Genomic DNA, 11,038 nt, shown 5'->3' on the forward strand with positions numbered 1-11,038 from the left:
CGCACCACTCTCTGCGTGAAAAAGTTGCTCCTTAATTTCCTTTTATATCTTTCCCCTCTCACTCTCAACCTATGCTCTATTTCTGGACTCTCCTACTCAGGGAAAATACCTTGTCTGGTTACCCTACCCATGCTACCAATGATTTTATAAACCTCTACGGATGTCACCCCTCAGTCTCTGATGCGCCAGGGAAAGAAAGCCCCAGACTTTTTGCACTCTTCCTGCAGCTCAAACCCTGGCAATATCCTTGTAAATCTTTGTTGAACGCTTTAAAGTTTCACAACATCCTTCCTATTGATGGAGAACAGAATTGCATACAATATTCCCAAAGAGGCCTAACCAATGTCCTGTACATGACCTTCCAACTTTTATACTCAATGCTCTGATCAATAAAGGAATGTATTCCAAACACTTTCTTCAATATCCTATCTACCTGCATCTCTACGTTCAAGGAAATATGAATCTGCACTGCAAGATATCTTTGTTCATCAAAACTATCTAGGAATTTGCCACGACGTGTATCAGTCCTGTTAAGATTTGCTTTTCCAAAATGCAGCACGTCACAATTATCTGAATTAAACTCCATCTGCCACTTCTCACCCATCTGAACAACATCCTGTTGTAATCTGAGATAACCCTCTTCGCTGTCCACTATATCTCCAATTTTGGTGTCATATATATATATAAACGACGAAAAGTAGTGGACCCATCACTGATCCTTGCAGCACTCCACTGGTCACATGCCTCCAATCTGAAAAACAACCCTCCACCACCACGCTGTCTTCTATATTTGAGCCAGTTCTGTATCCAAATGGCTACTTCTCCCTGTATTCCATGAGATCTAACCTTGCTAATCAGTCTTCCATAGGGAACCTTGTCAAGCGCCTTACTGAATTCCATAGATCATGTCCACCTCTCTGCCCTCATCAATCCTCTTTGATACATCTTCAAATAACTCAATCAATTTTGTGAGACATGATTTCCCACACACATAGTCATGTTGACTATCACTAATCAGTCCTTGCTTTTCAGAATTCAACTGTGCAAGCTTAGTGGGCTAACGTGACAGAGCTGGGACTGACTTCCTTCTGGGGTGTTTGGGAGGGATTGGAAATAACTTGTTGTGTGCTTAGGATCCAAAAAAGAATAGTAAAGGAACTACCAGGATTCTCAAAATAATGTGATGTGCAGTTGGTACTAATTTACAACAACAGGTTTAACAGTGGAAGATGGAGTGAGAAAGAAACCCTTAATCTGTTGTACTCTGCATGGTTTCTGCATTCCCCAGAAACAGTGTCAATGTCCCAGGAATTCTCCTGCTGCACCATCGTTCCAGTCAGACGCTCATCTACCTAAAACTCCGAGTTCTGTTCTCACTTGGACACAGCACTGAGATTATTGCAGGGATTGCTACATTTGAGGTCCCGCATGCTAACCATCCACCTGGCTCCCTAAATTCTAATTCCCAGACGACTTCACCCTTCCTACCCAGGTAATTCCTACCAACATGGACATGACCTTTGACTGCTCATTGACCCCAGACGAATGACCTGCAGACACCTTGATATTCTAAACCTCACTATACTGGAATTACAGAAACACTGACACCTTCTTCAATTTCCTGACACCCCTGTACGTATTGCTTCTCCTTCCTTCTCCCCCCCCGCCCCCCTGTACAGTCAGGCTGCTTGTGGTGCCGCAGCCATGACTCCGACATTCTTCCCTGAGCAACCCGCACCTTCATCAGCTTCCAAAACAGGAAACTGAATTGGGAGGGAGATATCAGGATATCCTTACATTCTCTGAATGTTTCTGTTCGATTGTCTAGTCCCTTATTCGCTTTCTTCTTCTCGGCTGTCATGTCTGAAGGGTGATCTGCTCCCATTTCACTCTGCTCCCTCACAGGGTCACCGTCTCTGTGACTCCCAGGCACGATTAGGCCTTGATCCTCAGTGCTGATTAATATCTTCCCACTTTGCTGCCGCTGTAACTCCCAGGAATGTTAGCCTCCTGCTCCTGCTCTCCAAGTTGCTCCCTCACATGGTCACTCCCTCTGTGACTAGGTGCTGATATCGAGCCTCCTGCTCTGCTGTTTCTCCAAATCCAAGTCCCAGGAGGCCTCGATCCTCGCTGCTGATTTATATTCACCCGCTCTGTGCTGCTCTGTCTTAGGTTATCTGCCCTTGTAACTCCCAGGTAATGATACACCTCAAGCCTCAGTTGAGATTTATAACATCCCATTCCGCACTGCTCTCATACAGGATCGCTGTTGTGCTTGGAAAACAGTGGAAAAGAGGAGGATTAGACAGAGCAGAGGGTGTTACAGTGATTGGGCGAGTTGTATGGGATGGAACAGGTTATCTCGGGAGCTAGGCAGATCTGCAACAACTAAAGGAGGTTACTAGAAGTTACAGCGAGAGTTGCAGGCACTGAAGAAGGCAAAGGAAATAGAGAGATGTTGGCTTGTTCATGATGGAGCTTTGTGGAGTCTAAACGGCTTTTTCTGAGCTGCTTACAGAGATGTGCAGACTTCAACAAATGCAAATTGATAGTCAGGAAGTGTTGTATGGTACTGGAGACGGTTGGATGTTACAGAGTTGGAAGACTTGCAATAATTGGGGGGAAAATAAACTTTTGGAGCACTGGTGGTGTTCAAGGACCCTCAAGACATGAGGAAGTGCAATGAATGGGAGCATTCCAAATAGTGGTATTGTAGGGGCTGGAAGTCTGGAGATGGATAAGGAGGATGAAAAATGCCAATTTAGTATGCACAACCATTGTAATTATAGAGATTCAAGGAAGGGAACCTGTGCTGTCATTGATTACAGTTAGATGGAGAGTTACAGAAGCTGACGGGGTTACAAATTTAAAAAGGGAGAGAATTTAGGTGATCAGAAGTTTAAACAAGAATAAAGAAATTTTAGAGCTCTCTAGCGCAGGTAGGAATGGAGGAGGTGCGATTTTGTGAGGAACTATAAGAGTTATAACTCGGGGAGGCTGTCAGATATAAAAGGAAAAGCTGCGTTGTCTGTATGTAGTTACAGACATGAGGCGTGTTGTAGCGTCAGCTGGAGGGTACACAGATAACAACAGTTCAAACGGCTGGTGCAGTGGCTCTGGAAGGCAGCTCAGTAGGTAACAACAATGACTGCAGATGCACGAAACCAGATTCTGGATTAGTGGTGCTGGAAGAGCACAGCAGTTCAGGCAGCATCCGAGGAGCAGTAAAATCGACGTTTCGGGCAATTGTCCTTCATCATGAATACAGGCAGAGAGCCTGAAGGGTGGAGAGATAAGTGAGAGGAGGGTGGGGGTGAGGAGGAATTAGCATAAAGTACAATAGGTGAGTGGGGGAGGGCATGAAGGTGAAAGGTCACACACACACGTACACACACAAACACACACACATGCGTATACATACACATTTATGGGGTTAATTTGCACACGCTCATTTGTATTTGCATACATAATCCGCTTTGTTCCAAATACACACAATTCGTAGACAATTGGTCATTGTGGTATTTATCGCCTTCTTCTTTGCAAATGAACCCAGTCTGACTCCAGATGAAGAGACAGACAGACTCCAAACAAGACCTCGTGCCTAAAATGCATTGTCTGACCGGAGGGGTCACCACCTGTCCACCGATAATACCTGAAGGTATCTCCAGGCAACGACATGAAAGAAAAGTGGACACTTTCATATTAATCAAACAAAACCTACTCCTTCATTCTAATTGATTAAAGATTTAAGAGCCATCTTAGGTGTGTTCAATTAAAGCGCATGAGTTTACACGCTTTGATCTTTTTCCTTATAAATCCAATCCCTCTCTCCCTAAGACCTGGTGAAGAAGCAGCTCTCAGAAAGCTAGAGTTTTCAAATAAATCTATTGGACTATAATCTGGTGTCGTGCAAATTTTGGCCTTGTCCAACTCAGTCCAAAACCAGCACCTTCATATCATGGCTTTTATTAGTTAGCCAATCCTCTCTCCAAGCACGTTTTTTTCCTAACATAATGTGCTCTTGTCTTGCATATTATTCGTTTTTGAGGCACGTTTTGCAATTGCTTCTGGAAGTCCAGATATAATACATCTATAGGATCCCCTTTATCCATCTTGCTTGTCACATTTTTTTAAGTGTTAGTCAAATCATTCAAACATGACTGATGCTTAGTAATACTATGTTAACTGTCATGGATCGTGTCTTGACTTTGAAAATATCCCGTTATTAATTCCTTCATACCAGATTCTAACAATTTGTCTTCAATCCCAATAATTTGTCCAATACTTTCCATTCCCTAGTGAAGTTGGTTATTCTAAGTTCTTCCCTTTCTATAACCCGCACACTCTCTTTCAATTCCTGTGATACAGGCAAAAAGCTGTAAAAGATCTGCTCCAATTGATGTGTAGGATGAATGAGTGGCTGATTGGACTCATTCTGTTCAAGGTTTGATCAGTGGTCGTGAGTGTGAAGTCATCAGATGGAAGTCATACCAAAGGAATTTTTTTGATTTATTTCAGAGAGGTCATTTATTTGGTTTTTCAGCCAGGCCTTTGACAAAGCCCCTCGGGGGAAACTGATGAAGGAAGTACAATCTCATGGTATCAAGGGTAACTTGGTAAGTGGCATTCAAATTGTCTTAGTGGCAGGAGACACAGGGTGATGGGAGAAGTCTGTTTGTGTGACTGGAGACCAATGTCCCCTGGTGTACCACAGGGGTCAGTGCTGTGTCCCTTATTATTTGTGGTGTTCATAAATGATATAGATGTGAATGTGGAGGGGGGAGGGAGTGTGCGACAAATAAGTGTATGTTTGATACAATGATCGGCCGGGTGGTTGCCAGTGAGGAGGAAGGCCTGATGTTGCAGGAAGATACGGATGGAATGGTCAGATGGGTGGATCAATGGCAGATGGAATGTCACCCTGATAAATATGAGGTAATGCACTTTGGAGGAAGGAACGAGACAAGGGAGTACTCAATGAATGGTAGCACACTCGGAAGCTCAGAGGGTGCTTCGCCACACATCCCTGAATGGGACTGGACAGGGTAATAGGTTAGGTAAGAAGTCACATGCGACTGTTAGCATAGCTTTTATTAATCGAGACATAGATTGTAAGAGTTATACAGGACTGTGATTCGGGCAAGATGGAATACTGTGTACAGTTCTGGGAACCACATTACAGGAATGATGTGATTGCACTGGAGGGCTGCAGAGGAGAAAGACTGGATAAGCTCGGGTTGTTTACTTTGGAGCAGAGAAGGCTGAGGGGATGTGATTCAGAAGGATGAGGTTACGCGGAGTATGGAAAGGGGAGATAGACAGCACTTGTTCATTTTAGTCAAAGGACCAAGACGAGCAGCAGACATTTAAAGTGAAGGATTTGAAGTTTAGAGAGGATTTGAGGATTGTTTTTCACGCAGAGAGTGTTGGGTCAGGAATCAACTTCCTGAGAGGGTAGTTGTGATGGGTAATCTCACAACCTTTAAACAGCAATTGGACAAACACTTGGAGTATCATAACATTTCTGGCTATGGATCTCATGTAAGAAATTAGGACTAATGTAGATCATGCTTTTTTTTTTGAGGGAACAGAGTCCATGCTTCTGTGATTGTTTCATTGTGGAGGAAGGTAAATGGTGTGTTGACGTTCATTTTAGGAGGATTTATGTACAGAAGAAAGGGTGTGTCACTGTCACTGTACAGGACTTTGGGTTGTCATAAGGTTTAGCTACACATGGTTCTGACTCTGGCATGTTCACCCACAGTCATCACTGAACCATAGATCGGCTTTATGGTAATGGTAGACTGACGGATTATCCAGGGGGATAAGTTACAGATTATGATTGAATACAATTCTGCTGCTGCTGTGATCTACAGTGCCACATGAATGCCCCGTTTGAGCTGCAATATCTGCAATTCAATTCTACTGACTGTCCCCCAGTTCACACCGAGACTTATTCACACATCAGCCCTCTACTCAGTGACCTGACCTGGTTTCTGATTTGGTAGCACTTCTATTTCCATATTCTCATTCCACTGAGGGTCTCTCCTTGATGTTATTGTTTCCAATTTATTATCTTCCTTAAACCCTTTAACATATTCATCTGATTTTTTTTCCATTCTCTTAATACCATCATCTGTGTTTGATGTGAATGTGTTCCCTCTCTCTGGCTATGAGTAAGAGCTTTGTAGTGTCAGTGATGCCTGTCTTATGTAGATTCAGAGCCAATGAATGTGTGCACCTAATGTTACTGTCCACTTTCCGGTGACAGCGCTCCATATCAGACAGGGCGTTCGAGCAGCTTTGACACACGTCTGTGGAACTTGCTCAAAACAGATATTGCTGAAGAAACAATGCAGGTCTGGCAATATCTTGTGGAGTGAACGTAAAGTTGACTTTTCAGGTCCAGTGATACTTCTACAAAGCTCCCAGTTTCACCAAAAATATTTGCATTTTTCTTTCCAGTATCCATAATTATTTATTTAATTGAAAATTTGTTCTGTGCCTATTCATTTCTTGAGAAACTCAATAGGTGTGGCAGCATCTGCAGAGACAGAGAAACAGAGTTAGTGTTGCAAGTCTAGTGTGACAATTCTTCAGAACAGAGAAGGATTGGAAACTAGGCTTTTTAATCCCTTGAGAGAGGTGAGAGGATGGGTGATGGGGAAAAGAGGGCATGGCAAAAGACAAACCGGCTTTTAGCAGTGGTGAACGAGAAGATGATGCGAAATGGCTTTACATTAAGATGTGAATGGGGAAAGGGGTTCTCTCTGTTGAGTGCAACATAAAGAAGACACAATCACAAAAGGTCATAGGGAGGTGAGGAGGGAGAATGCATGAAACATGGAGGACAGCCATAATGGGTTCAGGCTGTGAAGTTATGAAATGGAATATTAACTCCTACAGGCTGTAACGTGCCAAAGTATAAAATGAGGTGTTATATGAGCTTGGGTTTTGTTTCAGTGAGACTTTGCAGCAGCCCAGGAACGAAAAGTTAACATGAGAGCGAGGTCGATTATTGAAATGGGAAGCAATGACAATGTCAGAATTATTCCTCCAGAGTGGGAGTGTTCCACAATGCAGTCTCTGTTTGGTCTCCCCAATGTAAAGGAGACTGCATTGTGAGCAAAAATGACAGGAGACTGGATTGAAAGAGTACAAGTGAAATGTTGCTTCACCTGGATGTTGTTTTTGGGGCCTTGGACAGTGAGGAGGGAAGAGGTGAATGCGCAATTCTTGCAGCTTCTGCAATTGAACGGGAAAGTGCCATGGGGAAAGTGGGGAAGTGCTCGGGGTGATGGAAGGTGTCACAGAAGTCCCTGAGAAATACTGACATTGGACAGGAGGGGAAGATATGTTTGATGGAAGATAGGTAATGGTGGAAGTGGCGGAGGATGATTCTGTGAATGTGGATTCTAGTGCAGTAGGAAGTGAGGGAAAGGGGAGATCTATCATTGTTCTGGGGAGGAGGGGACGGAGTGAGGGCAGACAGTGGGCGATGGGACAGTCACAGCTAAAAGCCCTGTCCACGAGAGTTAGGGGATTTCTGGTTTGAAGGAAAAGGAGGTCACGTCAAAGGCAGCTCACTGGAATGTGGCATCATCAAACAGAAATAACAGAGACGGAGAAACTTGGAGAATGGGGTCAGCCTCTAAATTGAGGATTTCTGTCTCACATTTGGTCTGAAGCGGGATGTGGAAATAGACCCAGAGGAAGGTCAGTGGGTATGCACGGGCAGACATTCAAGCAGATATCCCTTAACGCTCAGAAATTATAGTTTCTGTTCAAAAAGAAGGACTTGATAAGGAGATGAACCACCTATGGTTGACAAAAGCTGTCAAGGATACTAATCAATCACAATTTAATAAGCGTTAGTGTAGGGCTTGGTTTGGATGTTTATTTCAGGGAGCAGAAGCAGATGCTGAGCATAAATTTCAGCTGTGCTTCCTGAATTACCCCCAGACATGGTTAATGGATCTTCCTGATAAAAAGTATCTGCTGGAGTATCACAAATATCAGTGCAATGGCACGATTTTTTTACAATCTATACTGATAGCCTGACGGCGAGAGCTGAGTGCATTGTACATCCGAGTTTGAGGATGACACTGAGAACTAAAAGGCAGGCTGTTATTTAATGGAAAGGACTCACACAAAAAGAACAGTGCAAAGGGATGGGATTGTGCTTGTGTTTGAAACATAACGACAGCATGCTGATGCAGCAAGTAAATTGGTTGGTTCGTTATGCGGATTCCTGGGATGAAAGGGTTGAATTATTGAGTACATCTAAAAGGATGAGGCGATTATTCATTGTGGTTGAAATGAATGAGGGTGATATTACTGAAATGCACAAGATACAGAGGGGGCTTGACAATGTAGATTTTGAGAATTTGGATCCATTCCAGGGCAGAGTGTCGAACTCCGCGATGGAGATACAGAATAAGGGATATGCAAAGATATGTCTTCTTTCAGAAGGTAGTGAATGTCTGGAAATCCCTAACCCAGAGAGTGAGGGGGCTGGGACACTGAATGTATTTACAGACTGGGTGGATTGGGTTTTGACATATCAGCGAGTCCAGGGATACAAGGGGTTAGCAGGAAATTGGGGTTGAGCTCTGAAGTAGATCAGCCATGTTCTGATTAAATGACATTGCAGGCTTGAGAGGCCGAATGACCTGGTCCAGTTCATATTTCTTACGTTCTTATGTTATTCTTTTGGAAAGTAACTGGTTATTTTACTGAAAATGGTGTTGTACAATGTTGCATTCAGGCAGAGCAAAGGATTTGTTTGAGCTAACCCTGGAAGCGGGTAGAGGGCTGTACTCAAAGCGAATCAAGGTCTGTAACATGACCCACAACTGGAGTAGCAGTTACGGAGAGGGAAGGCCTGGAAAGAGGGATTGGGGTGGAGGTCAATTCCTGACTCAGCCTGGATTTTCCAAGTACTTTTCCCAAACTACACCTAAGCATTGGAGTGGCCTCGATCTGCTCCTGTGTAGCAGGTCCAAAGGGCTGAATGAAACAACATAACAAAGGGCTGAGGGATAGGAGTGGGTCATTCTGCACTTTGACACTACTCCAACAGTAAATACGGTTGTGGCTCATTTCATTGTGGTCCCAGTTGCACTTTTCTCTCCCTGCACCATTTTTCCTGATTCACCTGTCTATGGACTACCTGACGAACCCAGCCTCGATATAATATAAAGATTCAGCCATCCAAAATCTCTGGGAAAGAGAATTCCCACTTGAGTGAAATCCCACTTTGTGAATTTCTCCTCATTCCTGTTTTGACAGAGTTTGGAGGGTGTCACTGTTTCCTTTTCTCGTCCAACTCCTTCACTGCTCACAACAAATCTTAAATATCACCAGTTTGGTGATATGGCCGATGATAAAAGACTCAGATTGGGTCAGGTTCAGTGGAAGGAACAAGTCAGGCAGATTTCTTTAGTCAGCCACAAGTAACTAACAGAACTAACAGAGCAGCATGGTGGATCTGAGGGTAGCGCTGCTGCCTCACATCACCAAGGACCAGGGTGCAATTCCATCCTTGGGCGACCCTCTATGTGGAGTTTGAAAATTCTTCCCGTGTCTGTGTTCGTTTCCTCCCAGTGCTCCGGTTTCCTGCCACAGTCCAAAAATGTGTATCTTAGAGTGGATTGGCCATGCTAAGTTGCCCATAGTTCCCAGCAATATGTAGATTTAGTGGATTAGTCATGCGAAATGCAGAATTACATGGATAGGGTAGGGGTCAGGACTGGGTGGGATGCTATTCGGTTTGTCTGTGTGGATTTGATGGGCAGAATGTCCTGCTTCCACACTGTCGAGGTTGTATAACAATGGCAACACATTTGGACCATTAAAATACCTCGTGGGTATCTACCTGATCCACTCTGCTGGAGGTCTTGTATGTTTCAATGGGATCATCTCTCTTTCTATGTGTAACCTGTTAAACTCTCCATAATATGAGGCCTTCATCCCTGGAATACATGAGTTGAAACATCTCTGAACTGCTTCCAATGTAATTATATCCTTGTTGCAAGGTTTGTGAAGGTTTGTTGCTCAGGTTCAGGTTTAGGGTGCAGGTTTGCTCGCTGAGCTGTAGGTTTGATATCCAGACATTTCATTACCTGGCTAGGTAACATCATCAGAGGCGACCTCCAAGTGAAGCGAAGCTGTTGTCTCCTGCTTTCTAGTTATATGCTTGTCCTGGATGGGGTTCCTGGGTTTTGTGATGATGTCATTTCCTGTTCATTTTCTGAGGGATTGATACATGGTATCTAGATCTATGTGTTTGTTTATGGCGTTGTTATTGGAGTGCCAGGCCTCTAGGAATTCTCTGGCATGTCTTTGCTTCTCCTGTCCCAGGCTAGATGTGTTGTTCCAGTCGAAATTGTGTTTTTTTCATCCGTGTGTCGGGCTACGAGGGAGAGAGGGTTGTATATTTTTGTTGCTAGCTGGTGTTCGTGTATCCTGGTGGCTAACTTTCTTCCTGTTTGTCCTACGTAGTGTTTGTGGCAGTCCTTGCATGGAATTTTGTAGATGACGTTGGTTTTGTCCTTGGGTTGTACTGGGTCTTTTAAGTTTGTTAGTTTTTGTTTGAGAGTATTGGTGGGTTTGTGTGCGACTAGGATTCCGAGGGGTCTTAGTAGTCTGGCTGTCACTTCTGAAACTTCTTTTATATATGTTAATGTGGCCAGGGTCTCTGGCTGTGTTTGGTCTGCTTGTCATGGTTTGTTCTTGAGGAATCTGCGGACTGTATTTTTTGAGTATCCGTTCATCTTGAATACGTTGTAAAGGTGGTTCTCCTCTGTTTTCCGAAGTTCTTCTGTGCTGCAGTGTGTGGTAGCTCGTTGCAATAGTGTTCTGATACAGCTTCGTTTGTGTGTGTTGGGATGGTTGCTGGTTTAGTTAAGTATTTCGTCAGTGTTTGTCAGTTTTCTGTATACGCAGGTTTATAGTTCTCAGTTGTCCACAGTCGATAATCTAGAAAACATTTTAAAATGCAAACAGTGATAGAACAGAGTTCGAAAGGACCATGGGG

The sequence above is a fragment of the Chiloscyllium plagiosum genome, unplaced genomic scaffold (genome assembly GCF_037043375.1).
Source record: "Chiloscyllium plagiosum isolate Xiang-an unplaced genomic scaffold, Cpla_swu_hap1 HiC_scaffold_38, whole genome shotgun sequence".
Classification (NCBI taxonomy): Eukaryota; Metazoa; Chordata; class Chondrichthyes; order Orectolobiformes; family Hemiscylliidae; genus Chiloscyllium; species Chiloscyllium plagiosum.